This window comes from Oryctolagus cuniculus, chromosome 21 (genome assembly GCF_964237555.1).
Source record: "Oryctolagus cuniculus chromosome 21, mOryCun1.1, whole genome shotgun sequence".
NCBI lineage: Eukaryota > Metazoa > Chordata > Mammalia > Lagomorpha > Leporidae > Oryctolagus > Oryctolagus cuniculus.
The window spans coordinates 11,188,857-11,211,203 of record NC_091452.1 but is presented as its reverse complement, the minus strand read 5'-3'; the positions used below and the strand labels follow the sequence as shown (position 1 = coordinate 11,211,203).

At 53.4% G+C, this 22,347-nt stretch overlaps 1 protein-coding gene across 1 annotated transcript in view; it reads left to right on the top strand.

Moving 5' to 3' along the window:
* The first annotated feature begins 2,032 nt into the window (after nucleotides 1-2,032).
* TBX5 (T-box transcription factor 5) overlaps nucleotides 2,033-22,347 on the top strand; it is an 87,025-nt gene continuing 66,710 nt past the window's right edge. Inside the window, exon 1 of the mRNA XM_051826595.2 lies at nucleotides 2,033-2,206. The gene's annotated coding sequence lies outside the window, so the exon portion shown is untranslated. The remainder of the gene's footprint in view (nucleotides 2,207-22,347) is intronic.

The following is a 22,347-nucleotide window of genomic DNA, read 5'->3' as shown; positions in this document are numbered from 1 at the left end:
ATACCCTCTCCGCTCTCCGCGCTCGCTCTCCCCCGCTCTCCCTGCCCCCCTCATTTCTGTCCCTAAGCAGCTACAATGACCCTGAGCAAAACTTGACCCCATACCATCTCCAGGAAACCAGTTCCACCAATGTCCCTCTCTTTTTGCATGGCCACAGCGCCCAAACTTTGAAACTGTCAATAAGTTGACTGAATACAAATGCAAAAGTGTAGGGTCTCCGGCACGCGGAGCTCTATTTGCAATTGAAGAGAAGGCTCTGGGTGTTCCTACGCACACTAGGGCGGGCAAAGTTCTACAAGTTCGCCGGAAAATGGGACGAAAAGTTCGTTTCGGTGCATAAAAATAAATTGGAATTTTTGCCTGGACTTTTGAAATATAGAATTTTTCCAGGAGCTTTTTTGTTTGTTTTTCTGAAGACCCTCAGTGCAGATGCAGAATATAAAAAGATACAGGAAACACAGGCTTTCATATTAGGGGTTGGGGGAGGGGGAAAGAGGGGGAGTTGAGGTCAGAGGTCCTTGCAAACCCTCCCCTGCTTGATTGTTTTTTATCACGTGCATTTATCATTTTTTTTTAATCCTGTGCTTGCTTTTTAAAGCCTGGAGGGTCTGGTTCGAATCTTGGCACTACCAGCTACTCGCTGTTGGTATAGGCACGGGGATTTCAGCAGTCCGTGGTTGGAAAACGGGGCGATCTTCCTCCAGGGTTCCAAAGAGCAGATGAGTCAGCACACGCAGCTTAGCACAGCACCTGACACGTGTGGTCGGTAAATACTGACTTCACCATCATCATCATCATCACCATCATCATCATCATCATTAGCGCTGCCTCTGGGGCTGTCATCCTGACCCAAATAACCCGGCTGATTGTTTGTTTGTTTCCTGAAAGGCAGGAAAATCTGCAAGATCACCAACCGGGCGGCTCTTTGAAGTTGGACTGCCTGCTCGACCTGGGGCGGGGAGCCATGTGTTACAGTCCTGCACGCATAGATCTTTCCCTGCAGACCATTAGGCTAACGTTTGTCACATTTATTTTAAGGAAACTGGTAGGGAGAGGGTGGCTGAGGTTAATTGCTCTATGGATGCTGGGCGGCCCTGTTCTCCAGATGAGGGGAGGTTTAACGAAGCTGCGTGACCCCAGAGGCGTGGGGTCCTGGGCTTCACCAAACTGAGAAGCAAGAGCGCGGAGCCGCGGCTGGGGCTGGAGCTTTGGCCTCCTGGGCTCCTGGCTAAGGGGTTTCCTCTTGACTCTTACCAAAGCTCCAAACTGCTTCTTACCCGGGACGTCAGGACAGGCCAACAGCCATGCTGTTGGGAATTCTCTGGCATGCACCATTGCATAGTGCAGGGAGGTCCCTTTGGGGTCGCTCGGCTTGTCCCTGGAGTGGCTCTCTCCTATCTTTACCACACCTGGAGGCTGGTGGGAACGGGGTCCCTGCAGCTGTCACTCTGGGACAACTCCGCACCTATTAAGACTGGTTGTTCCTCTGCAAAATGCGGGCGGGGGGAGTAGCCCCTGACCCCGGGCGGGTTTTGCAAAGGATTCAGGCATACAAGCACTCCATAAATGGCAGCTACTAAGCAATGATGACTTTTTAGGCTAAAAAGAGCCACCCTTCCAACCCCTTAAGACCCTAGCCTTCTAATAGGGAAAAAAAAATCCCCTTCTGGAACTGTAGCCTCTGGCCCTTTAGGTAGGTACTCAGGACCCCCAGCAGTCCTGGCCAGAGGGGCTGGAGGGGTTGGCGGGAGATACACGTAGTCCAGTTTGGGTTTTCTGACCACCAAAAATCCGCCGCTTTGCGGACCTGCTGGAGCGCTATAGATTAACAGCCGCGGCCCGGCACTCATCGCCAGGCGAGGAGAAGGTGTGACTTTAGGCTTCGTGGTAAGGGCGGGGGCGGAATGCAGGCCCCGTGTGTGAGGTGATTGTAACCAGAAACGCCTGGGCAGGCATCTCGCGGCCGTCCTGAGCCGCCGCTGGCAGGCAGCCGGGCCGGGAGCCGGGAGCCGGCCGGAGGTGCCCTGGCTCGCCGCTGACCGCCCCTCCCCGGCCTGGCCGATAGCTTATCGGCTGCACTCGGGGGGCACCCGGTGCTACAACCGGAAACGCGGCTGGAGGCCAGTGGATGCTGGACCGAGCGGTGCGCGCGCGCCAGCGCCCAGGCTACGAGCGCGCGGGCCTACATCCGCCCACCCGCAACCAGGTAAGCGGTCAGGTGGCTGCGGAGCCGGGGATGCTCCTCCGCCCTCCGGCCGTCGGCTATGGGCGAGTGAGAGGCTGGTATTTTAGGGACCGTGGCGGCAGTCGGGATGCGGAGTCAAAGGAAGCATGCCAGGGATCAGTGGGTGGGGAACGGTGAGAGCGCAGGAGACCGGCGATGCTGGGACTCAGACCGCGCACCCCACGCTGGCGGAAAGGGTGCGCCCGCGTGGTGCTCCTGACTTCCTCTGCGCATGGTCACCTTCCCGCACCTCGGCCTGAGCCTCCTGCGCCCGGCTGACCATGTGCGGCGCGCTTCTCCGCCGCGACGCCAGCACGCACAGAGGGGCGCCTTGTGCTGGGGTAGGCGGGCCTGTTGGAGGAGGCTACCGGCCGTGCCGTTGAAAATGACAGATTGAAGCCCTGAGTGCGAGTTTGGTCCGTCCCTTTGTTAGTACCGTGAACTCCCTCCCGGGCCGATTGCTTAACCTGGGTCCAGCCTCCTCTCTTGGAAGCAGAAATGCTAGTAGCAGCTAAGTGTCTAGCAACATGAGAAATGGCAAGATCGTTATAAAATACAAAGAGCCTCATTTTTGGTGATCGATGGGAGCATTCGGGCACCGTGTAGAGTCAGCTGGAGCGTGTGGCCCCGGTGGGATCGCACAGGTTAAACCGGGAGCCGATTTCTGCCCTGCGCAGGTGGCCCGAGGCTCCTAAGCGAAGTCAGTGACCCGCGCAGGGTGGCAGTCACCAGACGTGTGCTTCCCCCGGCACCTCGGACCAGCCGCTCCGGCCTGGGCCCCTGGGAAATTGCCGCCACCAGAGGGTTCCCTCCGGCGCGGGGCACCAGCTCACCGCGCGCTAACATGGGTCCAGCGGCATGCGCTGAGCGCCTCTAGAATTCACTCCCGGCAGCCGGGCCGCGAGCAGACACGCAGACAGACAGACGCCGAGGTGCCAGGTGGTCTCTGGTGGAGCTCAGGACCACGAATCAAAGGAGAGGTGTGCTGCTCTCCCCTTCTCACCCTGCTGTGCTCGCTGGGGAGCCCCGTGGACAGCGGGCACCCCTCCCCAGGACACTGGTCAGGGTGCACGCTCCAATTCCTCGCATTACACAAGGAGTGCATTTACCTGTTCAGGGCCCGGGAACACTGGGTGCAGAATCACCTATTTCAGCGCTTTTTCTGCTTTAGTTCAGAGGGATCCACAGTCTCTCCGCAAGGTTAAGAACCCACCTTCTCCACCCGGAGCTACCCTGGGTGCAAAGTGGAGCGTTACAGATGAAGGGCTCTCCTCCCGCGTGTCCCCACGAGGCCATGGCTGTGAAAGGGAACATGCGTCCTCAAAAATGTCCCTTTTCAAAGTCTGAAGGGAGCTGAGTCACAGAGACAGTGCCATTGGCTCAAGCTCAGAGATTGAGCGCCCTTTGGCCCTTGATCGGAGACCCCTAAAGATCCTGAACCCCAAACGTGGCCTCAATGAGCTTCCAGAAGGTTCTAGGTGAAGGCTCCTGGTTGTTACTCATTAGTGGCACCTACCACCCCAATGTGAAAGACAGAAACTAGAATTGGGGGGTGGGGGTGGGTTGCAGGCTGCCATTAGCAAGGGCCAGTGAACCGCTCGGCTTGGCTCTTCCCTTAGCAGTGGGTTTGTAAAGTTTTACGGAGAAGTTAGCCACGGAGAAGCCCGTGAAAACTCCAGAGGACGAATAGATAGATACGCATGTGCAATTTAGTGATGGACATCCCTGGAGCCCTGTTAAGAACCTCCACTTGAACAACCCAGAGATTGTAACCGTGGGGAGAGGGCGCTCAGGGGGTGCGTGAAGAGGCCCCTTCTTGGGGGAGTGTGTGGGCCCCTCCCTCACACAGGTGCGCATCATGACATCCCCGGAGCCCTGGCTGCGCATCCACGGCCATAAACGAGGGTATCCAGGAGAAAAGAGGACATCCCCGCCCTGAGTGGCCTCCGACACGGGCAGCCTTCCCGGCCTCCCTGTTTATCCATTTGAACCGCTCTCCCCCTCCCCCCTACTCCCACCTCCACCCCCACCTTTCTGAGGTCAGCTATAAAAATAAACTATTTTTCCTTGTTAATAAATCTCTGACCGGCGCCCTCTTTTAAAGAACTTAAAAAAAAAAAAATCAGTGCGCCCAGCGCGAGAGAGCAGGGAGATTAATCTCGAAGCAGGATTTATGTGGCGCGGGCATCCTCAAACAATTGGAGCCATAAAGAGAAATGAGATTCGGAGGCGGGTGGGGGAGGGGCGGCCGGGGGAACCACAAACACGTTTGTGTAGCTAAACAATGTGGAAACTCTTAAAGTCGCTTTTCTTCAGGCATCTTGCATCACGGCGCTTCCCTGTCAGCCCGCGGGAAAGGGAGAGATATATTAACTGAAGACACAATCTAAAGTTACTTAGGGGTTTTAAACACGCGGGCAGTGGGGGCGGGGGTGCTGATAAACCCTTGTCCATAGTTCCCTCCCTCGGTGTATTATTTTCAAGACGTTTCGCCCCCTTCGCCACGCCGCTTCCCTCTGCACCTCGTCTTTTCGCGCTCCATCCGTTACGCTGAAGGATGGGCAGGGGTCGCAGCCACGGCGCGCGACCGCAAACCCGCGGGCAGGAGGCGGGTTTGTGCCCACGCGCCGGGGCGCAATTCGCCGTGAGCGCGCGCGGAGTGCGGAGCCGAGGCCGCTCAGGTTCCGCACGCAAGCCTTTTCCCTACGGACCCACCGGGTCTTAGGGCTTCGGGAATTCCGAGCGGGGTAGTGAGGCCAGACCCCTAGGCGAGACCCCTGGGCGAGACCCCAGGCAAGCCCCGGAAAACCACAGGCGCGGGCCCAGCCGGACTTGGTCTGACTGGACTTCTTAGTTCCAGGTACACGGTTAGGGACAGAAGCGAGGGCTAAGGCTGACCATCCCTGCTCTGGGCAGGAACTGTGGGCGAATCGTCCTGAGGTCTGGAGAGACATCCGTGAGGTCTGGAGAGACATCGGGGCCAGGGACTCAGCCCGCACAGTGCCCTGGAGCAAGGCCGGCGTTCAGAGCGCCGGGTGGGTGCGCAGGTCTCCCCGCGCACCAGGTGTTCTGCGTTGCTCAGCCCGCTGCAGCTCCAGCTTGCTCATCTGTAAAATGGACACATAAAGGTCCCTACTTGGAACGACTGTTGGGAGAATAAATGAACGGAAAGCTGGTCGAAGGGTGCAGGCAGTCAATTCGTGGCTTCGTGACTGCCATCTCTCCTGACCCTGGCAGGAACACAAGGTTGCCCTGTGGTTCGGCAGAAGGGACACGGAGCAGGGCGGGGCGGGGGGGGGGGCAGGGACTTATGGCAAAGCTAAGACTGAAAGCACTGATTCCATGAATATTCCATTTGTTTCCGGCTCTGTGCTGGGCCCTGAAGCCCCAGCTGTGGCCGGCATGGTCCTCGGCCTCGAGGGCGGCTCCCATCAGCGGGTAAGACCTCCTTAGGGTCTCAAACCTCCTTAGGGGCCAAACTTCAGCAGCGCGTTCCCTTCTCTGGTCGCAGCTGGGGGGCCGCCGGTGCCTGACCGGGAAGGGAGGGGGATTGAGAAAGCACAGCCAGGGGCAGAGCCCTCGGCCCCACGGAGGACGCCCCTGGTGCCGCCACTCCGCGCCCGCAGCCTTGCCCGCAGCCTGGCCCGCGCTGTAGCCTGCCGCTTGGCCCTCGCAAGGCAGGCGGCCAGCACAGCGTTTCTGAACGTGTCTGGCAATCCCCGCGGCCCACGCTGTGGGCGGACCCCTTCTTTGTTGCGCTGCGGCCGGGCTGCGCTTGTCAGCGTCGCTTATGTCATCTGTTCTGGGTGCGCGTGGCTCCCGCAGGCACCCAACGACCCCTCCCCTCGGAGCGGCCTTCTCTGTGGCCCTGCTGAGCCCCCCAGGGATTTGCTCTGCGGGCTTGGCCGAGAAGCGGGGGCTCCCCTCGCTATCCTGAGTGTGACCCAGGAGGAAGTTCCAGTCCCAACCGCTGGTTGGAAATTGAAACAAAACGAAAAAAAAAACGGAGTTAAAACTTGATTCCTTTACCGTGGCTTGAATTGGCGGCCCTGGTAGTCACATATTCCGACATCCCAGGGTTCTAGAAGTATCCAGTTGACATTGCCAACTACCCAGATGTTCTAAGGAACTAGCCAGAATTGCCCGGAGCAGTGGAAATCTCCTCTTGTGGGGACAGCTGTGTGGACGGTATGAGAGCAAGAGAAATCCTCTCTTGTCCAGCTGTAACCCCCAAAGATCCACTCTCTCTCCTGGGTATTCCAGATCCTGGATTTTTACCCTCTCCCCCCAAGCCAAATTGTCCAAGCCACTGAGGCTGGAGGAGGAGGGGAGAGACAGGTGCGGTGGGGAGAGTGGGAGGTGAGGGGATCTCCTGCCTCTTCCTGGGCTTCCTGGTGCTCGCAGGGCCTGGGGGAGAGCTTTGAAGGCAGCCCACCGCCAGTTTGCCCAAAGGGAACGCCTCTTGCCACCTCTCGATTCGAATGCAGATGCACACAGTAGCGGAGAAGAAAAACAAGCAGCCCTTCTGGGCTCCTGAACACTGGCTCACCACGCTTCCCCCAAATACCCGGATAGTGGAGTGTAAATGGGAGAGAGGAGGCTGGGCCAACACTTGCAGACAATCTTCTTTCTTCCCATCTGCATTTCTCATGAAAGATATAGGTACAGAAGTTTTAGGTGGGAAAAAAAACAAGCAAACAACAACAAACTCCAGTGAAACAGAAAACAAAGGCAGAAGGGAACCGAATCCATTTCCAACCCTGTCCCCGGCCGATGTGGGTCTCAGAATGAGCCAAGGTAGCCGGGTAGCAGCAGAGTGGGGCCAGATATTGGGAAGATTTCGTTGACTTTTTTAGCTTAAAAGACACCAGTTGGCTCTCGACCCCAGTAGATGCCATTTTCAGAACCAACAGGAACCAGTTTCTGAATTTCAAATCCTTGCATTTCCTTCAGGCTCTGAAGAGTTTTTCCCCCACATCTTGCAACCTATGACAGAGGTCAAGGATAGGGACCTGTTGTGCACAGAAAACAGCCAATGAACTTGTCCACCCAGCTCAAGACACCTTGGGTACTCGGGAGGGAAACGGTGTGTCCACCTGGGGCAGGGATCGGAGTCCCACGGCCAGGAAGGATCTGGATTTCTACTGCGGGGGTTTAATTTCGCCAGCACTGTTCTCTGTGAGGAGACCCAGAAGGCCCCTTCCTCGGAGCTCCTTCAGCATTGTGCTTGGCCTTAGACCTCCAGCTGTTGGGGGGTACGTGGAGGCTGCAGGGACCCCGACTTCTACGGCTAGAGAAGGGGTTGAATGCAAGCCCTGTGCTTGTACCCAAGCAGGCACACCTGCTCTTCCTCCTGCAGGCAGGCAGTGGGGAGGAGGAAAGCTGGGATGTGGGAGGCAACCTCCGCTCTGTTGTCTGAGCGGGAGGCAGCAGCTTAGCAGCCAGGTCAGGGGCAGACTTTAACCCAGGCTCACAAGCTGCCTCCCCATTAGAAAGGGCACCCCAGGATGTCCCTAACTCCCCAGTGTTAGGACGACCCTCCCCAGAACCTTCCCCCCACCGTGGTCCTTCCCCAGCATTCAAACCCCAGCACTTGGGATGGAGTCGGCAATGCAGTTCTGGATTCTAAGTGCTGGAGCAGAACCTCTTTTGCTCGCTTGCTGAGTGATGGTGGCCAAGTGTTGTAACCTCTCTGGTCCTGGCTCTCGTCTGGTGGTTGGGAGAGCTGGCCAGACCAAAATCAAACCGGAGCAGCTCGGCAGAGCTGGAGACCTGTCCACACTAGGTTCTCAGCCAGCCAGAGAGAGGGTTTCAGGCTGGCGGCTGCTCCTCCCAGCCACAGGGTGAGAAAGTAGTAAAATAAATAATACATTGTTGCAGCAACAGCGGTGCAAGGTGTACAGGGCCTTCCAGCTTGAGCTGTGTGGGTGAGGTCTGCCTTTCGCCCCTAGGCTACTCCCCAGGCCCCGGGTTCCAGTCCAAGCCCGGCCCCCTTCTGGCTGGGCAGCTCGGGACCAGTGCCTCCCCCTCTGCAAAACTGGAGTGCACGGCCTGGAAGGGTCGTTGTGAGGATCAAACAAGCGAGTCGGTGCCGCGGCGGCCCATGCTGGTGGGATGGAGAGATACAAACCTGCCGCACGTCGTAACAAACACATAAGCACAGCCCCACAGTACTCACACCCTAATGGAAGGTAAACGCGGTGCAATATCCGATATTACGATGTGTTATATTGTATTATAATTCTGGGCACACGTGTGCGCGCCGGGAGGGACCGACCGCCGCAGCCAGGCCACGTTTTGCCATTCTAGTGCCCGTGGCGGACGCACGGTCCTGGCTGGCCCACCTTTTCCTCCCGCCGTGGTCGGCGCTAGTTTCGAAGCCCGAGCGAGCTCCGGGCAAAAACGCGAGAACTTTCGCTTTCCCTCGGCAAGGCAGCGCGGCTCAGAGCCCGGGGAAGTTCCTACAGGCTCTAGGGCACGGAGAGACCCTGGCAGGGCTCGGCCAGTTCTGCGGAGGCGGTTAGGGGTCTTACAGGGACCGCGAGGGGATCGGGCGTCCCGGGGAATTCGCGGCTTGCGCGCCCGGCCTCAGCGAGTACGGAGCTCGGAGCAGGCAGAGAGAGGAGCCGAGAACTCCGACCCCCCTCCTTCCGCCCTCTGCTTTCCCTCCGGCGCCGGGAGCGGGCGGGCGGGCGGGCGGGCGCCGCTCCGAGGCTGCACGGTTGGAAGCCAGCTGCGCTGCCTCCCGCGACTGCGCCCAGCGCTTGCAGATGCGCTCGCCGAGCAGCCGGGGAGCGAATGGGTCCTGCTAGCCTTTCTTCCGCCTTCTACCCGCATCCCAGCGCACCCGCGCAATTGTTCCCGCGGTGGACTCTTCGGCGCGCACCACAGGTCCCTGGCACACGAACACTTTTGCACGCAAAGGTGCTCGCGAACCCCAAACCGCCGGCTCCGGGGCACGGAATGATTTGCACATCGGTAATCACTTGCGTATGTTGTTTGCACTTTCGGAGCCACGGCTAATTTACGCAATAATGATCTGTAGACAGAATCATCTGCGCGCACGCATATTTAGTTGCACGCGCGCTGGGGCTCATTTGCTCGATCGCGTACCCGCAGATGAGGGGCACCCCCTGGCTATGCGTTCCTGCGCAGCCCGTGACACACGCCCACCCGCGCACACCTAGGGTGCGAGAAGCAGCGCGAGGTCGCTTCTCGGGAAAGTTCCCGAATTGAAATCTGCGCTTGTTCTTTGGTTACTGAGGTTTGGAGGTTTTGGTGGTTTTGTGTTTGGGACAGGCGTCCGAAGCTCAGCTGGGTTCCTGCTTGGAAAGGCGGCGGAGGCAAAGGCTAGCAGGCTCACCCTGGTGTGGACAGAAGGCCCGGAGCAGGGCCAGAGTTGCCGGTCCAGCCTTGTAGCACAATGAGTGCGGGGGCGCGGGCGCGCGCTCAGCCTCCCCGCCTCCCCGGGGCCCCGACAGCCAGGTGCGGCCTGCAGGGACCCGGGCCTGGGCTCGGCGCGCGAGGGAGCCGTGTTTATTTTCTCGTTATTCTTGGCCGCCTTCCACACGATTATTTGTAGCAGCGCAGGAAACTTGGGGCGAGCTGGGGCCTTGGGAGGGGGTGGGGGATAGGGGCGACTTTGCCACGTCCCACGGATTTTATGGCATCAAGCCACGGAGGGCAAACTCACAGGCGGAATCAAAATGTGTCAATTACAGATCGGTGCCGTTAAAAAAAAAAAAAAAGACCCTAGTCCGCTGCCCAAGAGACGCGGGTTGTGGGTTCCCAAGGCGCGCGCGAGCCACTGCGCCCCAGCCGTTTGCGGCTCCGACCCCGGCCTTGGGCAGCCCGGGAGCCGCCGCGCTGGGAACGCAGGCCGAGACGCAACCCAGGGCTCCGTCGCAAACCCAGGGCCTCTCCAGCTGGAGAGGAAAAGGTCCAGGCCTAGCACCCCGGCGTCGGGCGCAGCGCTGCCCGTACGACCCAGCAGCCGGGACAGCACCGTGGGAGCGGGGGCTGCCGGTTTCCTGCCCCCACCCCTTACCCCGGCCTGTGACTCCCGCCCGCTAATGAGGTTTAATCGAAAATGCCTTTGTATGCCGGGAGCTAGTTCTTTCAAAGGTTCGATGGGAATAATTTCGGAAGCATTAGTTCAAGAAACTCCTTCGGCTTGTCTCTTAGCTTTTAGCCTCCTTTGCTTTCTTTCCACCACATCTTCCCGGTTAGCTCCGTTTCTCCCGCCTGTTGTGCGCTTCCTCCTCCTCGCGCCTCCTTTATTTTTTCCGTCTTCCCTCTTGCCTCTTTTCCATTTTACGCCCGGTGTGTCTCCCCCATACACACTTAGAATATTTCAAACCCGTTCTTTCCAGTGACACCTCCCCTCCTTATCTGCGTCGCCTTGCTTTCTCCTGCCTAGTTCTTTTATTTTTTTTTTTCCTCTTCGTCTTCCATTCTGTTATTCTCCACTCCTCTCACCCGTAAGATGCTGCAGTCGAACTTAGACTTCCTGAATCAGGGCAAACCCAGCGGAAGACAGGTCCCGTGGGCGTGGAGACAGAAAGGGAGCTCAGGCTTTGATAACCTCATCAAGATGCCCCGCGTTCCCGCAGCCCCGGCCTCTCCAGCATTGCCTAGAGTGAGAGAAGAGGGGGGCTGGAAGATGAATGAGATGGCGAATTTTCCACGGCCAACGGCACCGTCCATGTGCAAGAGGGCGAACCGGGCAGTTATCAGTGTCCTCCCGGGTGTTATCACCCACGTGTGCATACCAGGGTGTGCATATGTCAGCTGCCCGTCCGATTCCCATCTTGGTCTATTCTGGAGCCCAGGAGGAAAACCTTGCCAAGAGCTAGCAAGAATTTTTTAAAAGACAAACAAACCACCCAAGATTAAAAATGCTTCTGAGACCACCTAGCTCTCTTCCTGGAAGATAAATTCCTATTTTTTTGCTCCCTCTGAGCCCAGGTCTCCCCTTCTCAGCAGCTGTTCATCCATTGTTATATTTATTAGGTAAATATAAACCCATAAATACACCTGAATGAAAAGCTTCGTGTTCCGTAATACGCTGCTCAGTCACCCACATTCATCTTCCGACTGCTGCACTTCTTTGGTTTGACAAAGAGTGGAGGAATTCTACACCCTCGCCCCCTTCCCTAAGTGATGAGAATATTAACATCTGACCACCCTGCCCCAGGAGTAGCCTCCACACCATCCAACTTCCCAAACCTTCCTTATTAATCAGAGGTCATTTCCTCCCAGGCCTTAAGCTCTGCCTGCAATTCAGACTCCCGGGGGTGGGGGAAGGACTGACAGGACCTGTTCCTGCTGCCAGGGGTGGGGAGAAGCAGGTGGCTCCCGTGTGGCAGTCAAGGGGGTGACTCGGGCCAGAAATCCTGGGAGCGGCATCCCAGGGCGTTTTCCTGAGCCTATGCGCCTTGAGTCTGGCTTTCTGGAAAGATCTGGGCGGCCAGCTGCAGAGACCTGTTTTCTACCCATTGAGTGTCTACCTCTTCCGAAGCTTAGAACCCAGTCAGAAGACAGACGCATAGGAAAAACCTTAAATAACACATGGAGCCGGTGGGGGTGTGGGAAGCAGGCACTCCCTGAGGGATAAACAGGTTCCAGCCCCTGAGGGGGACAATTTGGGAGCCTCGCATTGGCTGCAGCTATGCTAGGTGCAAAGTGTTTATCCCACAGGTGTGAGTGCACATTTGTGAAATTGCGTACCTACAAGGATGTCCAGTGCAGCACTGCAGGGGCCCCTGGAAGTTTGAAAACAGCTTGATGGACATTCCTGAGGATCTGATGGAATGAATGAGGGTGGAAAAGCAGAGAAATATTACACAGCTGTGACAAGATGGAGTGCTTTCTGCCTGGGCAGCTAGGCAAAGGGTCTCTGGGATTAAAGACTCCAAGCAATGGGGCAGACAGGTTTGTTGACTGCACAGCTGAGTGTGTGTGTGAATGCAGTCTCTCCAGAAGGGGGTACTAAGTGTTGTCACCCTGTCACCATAGTTACCACCCAGAAGGTGACCTAAATGGTTGAGACAGGAGAAGTTCCTCTTTTTTTTTTTTTGATGGAGGGTAGGGGAGGACTTTTACGTATCTTACCTGTCCTATGAGTATTTTTTTAAATTTTATTTATTTATTGTCATTTGACTTGAAAGGCAGAGAGACAGAGAGTGATCACTCATCCTCTGGTTCACTTCCCAAATGCCTGCAAGAGCCAGATGGGAGCCAGGAGCCTGGAACTTAATCCAAGTCTCCCACGTGGGTGGCAGGGACCCAAGTCCTTAGGCCACCACCTGCTGGCTCCTAGGACTCATTAGTAGGCAGCCAGGTGGGAAGAAGAGGAGCCAGGACTTTTGGGTGCTCTGACATGGGATGCAGGAGTCCAAGTAGCATCTAAACTGCTGCCCCAGATGTCCACCTGATAGAAATAACTTTTACACTAATTGCAAATGTAATAAAAATGGCTGCTGACTATGTGGTCTTCCTCTTAGCAGTCCGGCTTTTTGTTCCACTGTCTCCCCCTCCCGTAAGAACAGTAGCTACCACCTGATGCGCGCAGAGTATGCCGTCTCTCTCTCACTGGGCAGGGCAGGCATCCTCAGCCCCACTTTACAGATGTGCAAACTGTGGCTCATTGCAGCGAGTCTCCTACCCAAGCTCGCAGAGCCCATGAGATGCCCTCAAACCCGCTCGGTCTGTCCCTAAGTGGAATCATTGCAACCTAGCTGACCCCTACTTCAACATGGTCCTCTTTTCTCCGCACCCCCTCCCACACTTCCAACTCCTCTCCCGTCCCTTAATTTTTGTTCGAATACGTGAAAATCAAGTGCTGCAAAGAGGACAGCTAAGTTCAAGGAAAAGCGGGCCAGCTGGCTCCAACACAAAGCCGGAGACAATTTGCTGTGACTCCTGGTAGCAGCGGGGGTTGCGAGGTGGGCTTGATGAGGACAGAAGTAAGTCAGGAGCGTCCCTAAGCTGCGCATAGGAAACCCACCCGTGGACTCGGTGCTGCGGGAGGAATTTGCTCCCAGGTCCCATCTCTCTCTTCAGCTCCTACCGCAGTTCCCATAAATCCTAGCAGCTCTTCATTCCCGGAGCCAGTGCTAAGCCCTGGAAGGTAATGGGGTGTGAGAATTTGGCTTTGGAAAAAGTCTCGGTTAAGATCCGGATGTGAGGCCAAGATTCCTGTGGGGAGCCCTTAAACACAGGAGCTGGGGCCGTTACCGAATTTCCTCTTATCTGGGGACTGGGCTTCTGCAGGTGATGCCTTGGAACTTCAAATGCATTCCTGGGCTTCCAGAGCGATGCCCCGGGAAAATGCCAGGGGCCCGGGGTTGTTTTGGCAGATGGCACTCGCTCCGGGCCAAGTCAGCAAGGAGCGCTGGAGCCTGCAGGATGTTCACATCCAAGGCACTAAAATGCGCGTCCCTTTCATCTATACTTGTATCTTATAACAATTAAATTCAAAGTCTTTTTTTTTAGAAGTTGTGCAGTAAAATGTCTCCATCGCTGCCCCTCTCCACAGCCCTCCGTCTTCTGCGGCATTTCCAACTGTGGCGCTTTCTTGTGTATCTTCTGGATATCATTTAAGCACGATGAGATGAGTTTCTTATTGCAATTATAACCACTTAGATTCAACATGTAGCTATGGTCTGGTGGGAGAGAGCCACATGCTGGTCCATGCATTTTCTATCTGGGACCGTGGGCACGTTTCCCCAACTTCTCTTTCTTGGTTTCTCATCTGTGAAATGGGGATGGTACCGGAATCTGCCTTGAAAATTTCCTACGAGGATTCCATGTGAGGAAATAGACAAAGCGTCTGGATTTGCGCCTGTCACAAAGAAAATACGCAATGAACGTTAGCTGTCACGGTTTTTAACAAATTGCCGGCCCTTCTCGCTGGCCGGCTCCTTCCTGCTGCTGTGCCGTGACACTTAGCTTAGATCATTGCTAGACAAACAATCAGGGAATTCAGCTTCTCCCACCAACAGACGTACCTTAAAACATACCGTGTTCAGAAAAAGAGAAAGACTGAAAATTCTCTGATCCTGCCGTCTTCCACGTTGAGAGACTGGAAGTGGGGCTGTGCAAATGGAATTGGTGTTTCTGGGGTGAGTGTGTGTGTGAGTGTGTGTGTGTGTATGTGACCCCAGCAGTTGAAGCAATCGCCTGAACCACAGAACCTGGCCACTCTGTGTGTGGCTAGAATTCTATAAGCAAGGAGCTCTGCATTGCATTTGAAAATGTTTGTGGTCATATTAAAAAGTAGGGTGTCATTTACAAATTTAAGACTATGCACTAACTATAAACCATGGAGTTTTGAAATGAATTTTTCTGGCTGAAGAATTCACTCCTTGGAGTGGGTCTGGTGGTTAAGGCGCCCACATCCGATACTTGAGTTCCCGGGTTCAGTAGCCTCCTGCTAATTCCGACCCTGGGGGATGGAGGTGATGCCTCAAGTAATTGGGTGCTTCTTACACATGTGAGGGGGGTCTTCTATTGAGTTTCTGGCTCCCAGCTTCACCCTGGCCTGGCCTAAGCATTGCAGGCATCTGGGGGTGAACCAGCAGACAGATCCCTCTCTCTTTCTGTGTCTGACTTGCTCTCTCTCTCTCTCTGCCTCTCAAACACGAAAAATTAAATGTTTCAGAAACTAATTCCCTTGTCCACTGCAGTGGAACCCCGCCTTTGCATAAAACCCCAGCAAAGCCCTTGGGAGAGGCTGTTCCCTGCCTCCTTCTGTGGCTGTCCCATGCTGGGGGTCTCAGGTGCAGGGTGTGGTGGAAGGTCTCCACACCTTGTGGACACAGCCATGAATGCAGGACTCTCCCCTGGAGATGTGTTTAGAAAATGACTTCATGTTGCTTTGCAAAGATCCTTGCACAGCTGGATGGTAAATAGTATTTTTCTTTTTTTGGTTATTAGCAAATAAAATCTATCCCTCTTCCATACTAGGAAAGAAGCCAAAAAGCAAAAAAAAAAAAGGGGGGGGGGGTACAGGATTGCAAATATGTTAAGTGTGAGCTTCTCATAGCAACGTAAACATAAACTTTGTGGGTTTTTTCTTTATACTTGAAAAAATTGTTTGCATATGGAAAAGTACATAGATTAATATGTCAAATACCTATGTACTTACACCCAGAAAAAAACACATATTAACATGTGGTCATATTCACTTCAAAACAGTTTTTTAATAAGAGAAGCATAATATTACCAAGTTGAACTGCTTTTCCTTCTTTTGACTTTAAAACTCCTCTTCCTCTCTTTAGAGCTACCAAGATCATCTTTTTTGGTGAATTATCCATGTTCTCCTTTTTTTTTTTTTTTTTTTTTTTTTTTTTTGCTTTATGGACTGTACGCCTGACTTGAAGCAATACCAAATCTGGCTTTGTATTTTCAATTTTGCGTGCATCTTTTACTACCTATAGCAGCTGTACAACTTATTTTCACTTAGCATTATATTTCTGAGTTCAACTTGTATTGATAGGTAGAAATTGTAGTTCCAAACTTTATATAAATATTTATCTTAACTGCTGCATAGCAATCTAGCATCTAAGAATCGTCGTGGCTAATCCAGACATTGGACTTTCTATGTGCCAACACTGTTAGGGATTTTATTTAATGAGCTTGCCCAATCTGCAGACATATGAATTAGCTATTGTGATTTCCACGATTCAGATTAGAAATCATGGCGTGTGTGCGTTAACTCACCAGCCCAAGGCTGTGTGCTCTACTAATGGATTCTCGGTCATTTTCTTTTTCTTTTTTTTTTTTTCTTAAGCAGTGATACCACGGGTATGTGTGCCTTGGCTTCTTCCTGCGTGGTGGTTATTCTCCTATGTGTGAGAGTCTCTTTGGAATAGATACCAGAAGTAGACTTGTGGGACTTGCCACGTGCACACTGCTGACTTCACTGCATGTTTCCAATGTCAAGGTTTGCATGTGTGACCTCGCCCCTCACTCACCTTGCTGAGCTTCAGTTTCTCCCTCTGTGAAATGGAAACAGGAGGGCCAGCTCATAAAGATTGAGGGGGAGCCGTACATGGGAAAGCTGTTAAAGGTAGAAGCAAGAATCTTACCTTTGCAGTATGCTGTGAGCAGGCTAGCCACACCTGGACCAGAGATACAAAATTCAAAGCTGAGAATTGATCTTTAGGATGGAATTGAACAGCTCTTCTTAGCTGTCTCATTTTTCAGACTTGAAAATGAGCAGCAGGAACCTCCATTCAATTTTTCTATCTAACCACTCCAAGCAGCCTAGATTGAAACACAGAACCAGACCGTGTGGGCCAGCTGATGACTGCTGACGGTAGGCAGAGCCCTCAGACCGTCTGGGCGCCCTGTGCCCTGTGCCCCAGATCTCAACCGAAAGCAATGGGCCTTTCTCGCCTTGCAAGATAAGGCTGCTGGGAAGAATTGAGGTGGGAAGCTGGGTGAATTCATTTGGACTTACAGAAAACAAGAGCAGAAGTAGAGTTTACAGCATGATTTCCTGTTCCTTAGATTTACCCAGACTTCTGGGTAAATGCCTTCTGTTGCAGGCATGCCCCAAGCCTTTCGGGACATTTGCGATGAGCTCTCCTTAGGTGAGGTAGGCAAGGTGGCACCATGACTGTGTTAACAGGATTTTTCTCACTGCTGTGCCAACTTCAGGCTCCTGAGAACATTTAGGCTTTGTTTTCCTTGACATTTCATTCTCTGATTTCATTCTCTGGGATGAGAAAGAAGGGAACATGCATTCTGCAAACAGTTGGTTTCTAGACGGGATCCAATGAGTTGTTTTCAAAATAACTTTGCTGGACAAAGGCAACATCAGTCCTTTTGTTTATCTTCCCACCCCTGTCAAGATATTAAAACCCAATTAGCTGTGTTTAAAATCTCTTTAATCAGTTATCAGCTAAATTCAGCTTCTTTAATGTTGAAAATAGCTCCCTGGTAGGTGGAGCAGAGCCAGCTGGCTTCTCTTTAGATTGCTCTGAGGCTGCGGCTACAGGAAATGCCGGGGTCCCGCTCCTCGCTCCTCGCTGAGACCCCATGGATGTCAGCTGGACTTGGAGCATTTTCATTTGCTTATAAAGCCCCAGAATCTGTGGTGAAGAGCGGATGAAAGACGCTGGCTGCTGCTGGTGGCGGGGGAAACAATGCCACACGTCCTTGCGGGAGGGAGAAAGTCAGCAAGAAACCTCCCCCATGCTTCAAGGCAGCCCTTCCAGCCAAGGGCTGGTGGTAGGAGGGCTGGCAGCAGGCGGGAGAGAGAGAAAGAGGTGCATGATGACTAGGTGTGTGTGTGCGTGCGTGGGATCAGCCAAGAGCATGGCGCTACTGCAAGGTGAAGGGGTTTATCTTCTCCTGTGGAGCAAGGGTTTGCATGGTCTCGGCTGAGTCCATGGGGGGGGGGAGGTATTGGGGTCTTGTCAGGCAGAGGACTTTGTTGCTGTCTTTAGCTGGGGATTAAACATGGTTGAAGGAGATGTGTGTGAGTACCAGGATGTCCAAGGTTGGACTGTGTTGCTTTGCAGTGTGAGGAGTTTTTGGAGGGGAGAATTAAAAGATAAGTTTATTTTGGTGCCAAAAAAAATTGAAATTGATGTGTAATTTTTCATCATATGCATTTTCCATGCTCTTTAAGATGATTTATTCTTACTTGATAGGTAGAGAGATAGGGGCAGAGAAGTCTTCCATCTGCTGGTTCACTTCCCAAATGCCTGCAACAACTGGGACTGCAGCAGGCTAAAGCCAGGAGCCCCGAACTCCATCCGGGCCCCTCCCACATGGGTGGCAGGGATCCAATACTCAGGCAATCACTGCTTCCCAGGGCGGGAGTTAGCAGGAAGCTGGAACTAGGAGAGATGCGATTCGGATCCAGGCATGCTGACATGCGATGTGGGTTTTTCAAGAAGCATCATTTTTTAAAAAAGATTTATTTATTTATTTAAAAGGGGGGAGGGAGAGAGAGAGAGAGAAAGAGGTCTTCTATTTGCTGGTTCACTCCCCAAAGGGCTGCAATGGCAGAAACTGGGCCAAGCTGAAGCCAGGAGCTTCTTCATGGTCTCCCTAGCAGGTGCAGGGACCCAAGCACTCAGGCCATCTTCCACTGCTGTCTCAGGAACAGTAGCAGGGAGCTGGATCAGAAGAGGAGCAGCTGGGACTCGAACCGGCGTTCTTATGGGATGCTGGCGCCGCAGGTGGAGGCTTTATCTGTCTCTCCTAGCAGCATCACAGTGCTGAGCCATACTCTGGTTTCTCTTCAGATCGCATGAACCTTTCTCCGTAATTGCGGAGCCAAACAGGCACCCCTGTCGTCCCTGTCAGTTGTTCCTGAGGCTGGGTCAGGTCTGAGACATTAACGTCCATCTGAGAATCTGCTGTTAGCTATTCTGTCTTGGAAAATGTTATTAACCTCCTCACCTCACTACCATCAGACTGCCCACAGCCTTCATCCAATCACCAACCAGGTCATGTAGAAGGCTTAATGAATTCCAAAAGCAGTTCTTTCTTTTTTTTAAGAGTTATTTATTTATTTGAAAGTCAGAGTTACACAGAGAGAGAGAAGAGAGGCAGAGAGAAAGAAAGAGAGGTCTTCCATCCACTGGTTCACCCCCCAAATGGCTGCAACGGCCGGAGCTGTGCCGACCTGAAGCCAGGAGCCAGGAGCTTCTCCCATGTGGGTGCAGGGGCCCAAGGGCTGGGGCCATCTTCTACTGCTTTCCCAGGCCACAGCAGAGAGCTGGATTGGAAGAGGAGGCGCTGGGACTAGAACCGGTGCCCATATAGGACACCGGCGCAGCAGGCGAAGGATCAACCTACTGCGTCACGGTGCCGTCCCCAGGCTCAGGGCTTCTAACTGACGTCACCGGACTGGAACGCAACCCAAACCCAGTTGAACAAAGAAAAGAGTTGTTACAGGGAGGATTTTACTGACTCATAAAACTGAGACGTCTCAGGCCATGTTGGCTTCAGGCGTGTTGGGATCAAAGGGGCTGAGATGTTTCTTCCTCTTTTGTCTGTTTCCTTCTTGGGTGGGTTCATCATCACACAGGATCTGTGCAAATAGTAGTTCTTCTTCTCCCCGTATGTCTCTCTATTCTTCTTCTTTTTTTTTTAATGATTTATTTATTTGAAAGGCAGAGGTACAAAAAAAAAAAAAAAAGAGGAAGACAGAGAGAAAGGTCTTTCATCTGCTGGTTCACTCCCCAAATGGCCACAATGGCCAGAGCTGGGCCAATCCAAAGCCAGGGGCCAGGAGCTTCTTCCGGGTCCCCAGCATGGGTGCAGGGGTCTCTACGCACTCGACGGGAATGTTTGTTGAAAATCAGGGACATGTGTTTGTCGCAGTAGTTAAGTTGCTGCTTAGGACATGCACATCTCGCTTCAGAGCGACTGGTTCGAATCTCGGCTAATCTGCTTCCAATTCCAGCTTCCTGTCAATGTCACCCAAGGGGGTCCCGGATGGAGTCCCAGGCTCCTGGCTGCAGCCTGGCCCAGCTCTCACTGGTGAGGCATCTGGGGAGTGAACCAGCAGAGGGAACACTTCTTTCCATCTGTTTCTTTGCCTTTCAAATAAAATTTAAAAAAAACAAAAACAAAAACCAAAAAACTTCCAAAAAGAAAGTTTAGTGGAAAAATGTACATAGTGAAAACACTATATAAAGTGTTTCAAAAATTGTTTTGCACCAAAATAACTTTATCTTTGCATTCCATTTTCCATGACCTTTTCAAGTATCCTCATATATATTTGCGTATGTATGCTAATATGTTTTTATTCACTTCCATGTAAGTCATGTGAACAAACCATCTAAGTAAGGTAGACACCTTAAATGCAACAGCAAGTATTTTCTAGAAACACGGATGTTTACGTAATCCCAGCACGCTTCCCAAAATTGGGAGATTCAAGTCAAGTCAGTTCATCCCCATCAGTTGCGGCCAATGAGGATCTCATGGTGATCCCACCCCTCCATGGCCGTCAGTTCAGAATCCAAGCCAGAGCGGTGCCTTCTATGTAGTTGATGTTCTTCCTCTGTGTTTCCTTGTCTTTCTTGAGCTTCCCATTTTTGGTTCACACCAGCGCTGGCAACTTTTACTCAAGGAAGCGTCCGCACCGTCTCTTTTCCTCCAGTGCACCTGGCAAGCTTCTCTAGCCATCAGAATCTCAGGAGCACCAGCTGCGCGCTCCGCCATGTTTCCCACACGCTGCCCCGCTGCCATGATGGCTGCCGCGGCGCAGTCCTCCGGTTCAGATTGCTGGGGAGGGGGGTCCGTTTTGCTCTGATCGTCTTCAGAGTCTGCTTCTGCTCCAGCAGGCACTTGCCACGTCTCATGCCAATGTGGAGCCCAGAGTCAATCAACTCCAGTGACTCTTTTGTCTCTTTGTGGCCCCCCATCCTCCGCCCCAGTGAAGAGCAGCCCCAGCGATGGCCGGGGAGTGAGAAGAGCACAGACCAGTTGTTTCGGAAAACGTCCTTCTGTCTGAATTTGTCCCACGTTTCCGCGTGCATTTTTGTGGGCATCATGCTTAGTGCTAAGGAAGTGCTAAGGCTTTCTCCCCAGAGCCCTAAAGTGGGATTGCCCTGAGTCTGGCTTCCAAAACTCCACGGGAGTCTCCTGTGTCTGATGGCCATGGCCACGTGAGAGTGCCCCTGATCAAGCTCTCAGGGACTGTGCATGTGCTCAGGGCTACCCAAGGGCCACGGTCAAGGTCATCTTCAGTAAATGTGCTTGCAGATTTGGGCCACTCTCTTATGATTCGTTCAGGAAGGCAGGCTTCCTCTGCTTCTGGTCCAGCTCCCTGCTGTTGTCGCAGGGAGGCAGCAGGTCGTGGCTCAAGCATCTGGGTCCCTGCCACCACTGTGGGAGACCCAGATGGAGTTCCTGGCTCCTGGCTTCAGCCTGGCCCAGCCCCGACTGTTGCAGGCATTGGAGGAGTGAACCAGGGGGTGAGAGAACTCTCTCTGCCTCTCTCTGTGTGACTCTGCCTTTCAGATACATAAATAAATTAAACAAAAGATCTGCATGGCTCTTTCTGGAGTGGCATTTGAGAGAAAGCTTCGGTTGTACAGTCCGTGTGGCACCACGCAAGGCTCATCTCTTTCAAGACACAAGAATGTGAATTTCTTGAGGGCGGAGAGATTCCTTTGTTGTTGACCGCTGTGATTTCAGCACCAAGAATAGTTCCGGGCACAGAGTACGCGGCCAGTGCTTATTTGAATTACAGGTGTCTGCCTGGTAGCCCTGGAGTTGACTTTAGAAGAAGGTGGGGTAGAGGATTAAATTGCTTCCAGGTGTAACCTGGGTGTCCATCTACTAAATTTCTTTTGGTTGGTCCAGAGACAAGAGGGGGAAATTGCAGTCAGCGGTAGAGTGCTGGGTGTTCTGAAAGGGCCGGCCGCCCAGCCCCAGACTGGTAGGATGTAATCAAAAGGCCGGTGTTGTGGCTGAAGAAGGGTGGGAAGCGAATGACAGTGAACTTCAGGGAGAGTCATGGAGGCTGAGAAGCCCCCTCTCAGGTTGGTTCCCTTGCCTTGGGTCTATGCACGAAAGAATGGTGCTTTTGCTACATCTGGTCGTCCTTTGTCGGGGAGACACAGGTGAACATCTTTAATTCTCTTGCCAATTCTAGAAGGTAGGTACCATTTGGTCCATTTTACAGAACTGGAAACTGAGGCTCAGAGGGGTGCTAACTTGCCCATGGTCACTCAAGTCTGCTTGTCTCTGTGCTTGATAATGCCCTGCACAGAGGGATCCAGCTACCTACACACACTGCGCTTTTGCCATGGGGACCCCCTCTCTGCCCCCACTGCTCCCCAAAACCTTAAACAAGAGGGATTTTTTTGGGGGGGTCACACTAGAGCTTGTTAAAAGCCTTGCCATTCTTTCTCCTCCTCCATGTCAACAAAATGAGACATCGACGGTGCACAGGCCAGGAGGTGTTGCAATATCGGATTCTTAACAAATACTCACCAAACCCGTGAGTGGTCACGTGAGTGTTCCCCGCCAAGCCAAGGAACTCTGCCCGGGGCTACTGGAACATGGAAGCTGCTGGCGCCAGGGGCCGCCGGCTCCGCCCTCTGGCCGTGCTGCCACGCTGCTCCCAGCAGCTGCTGCTGACTTTG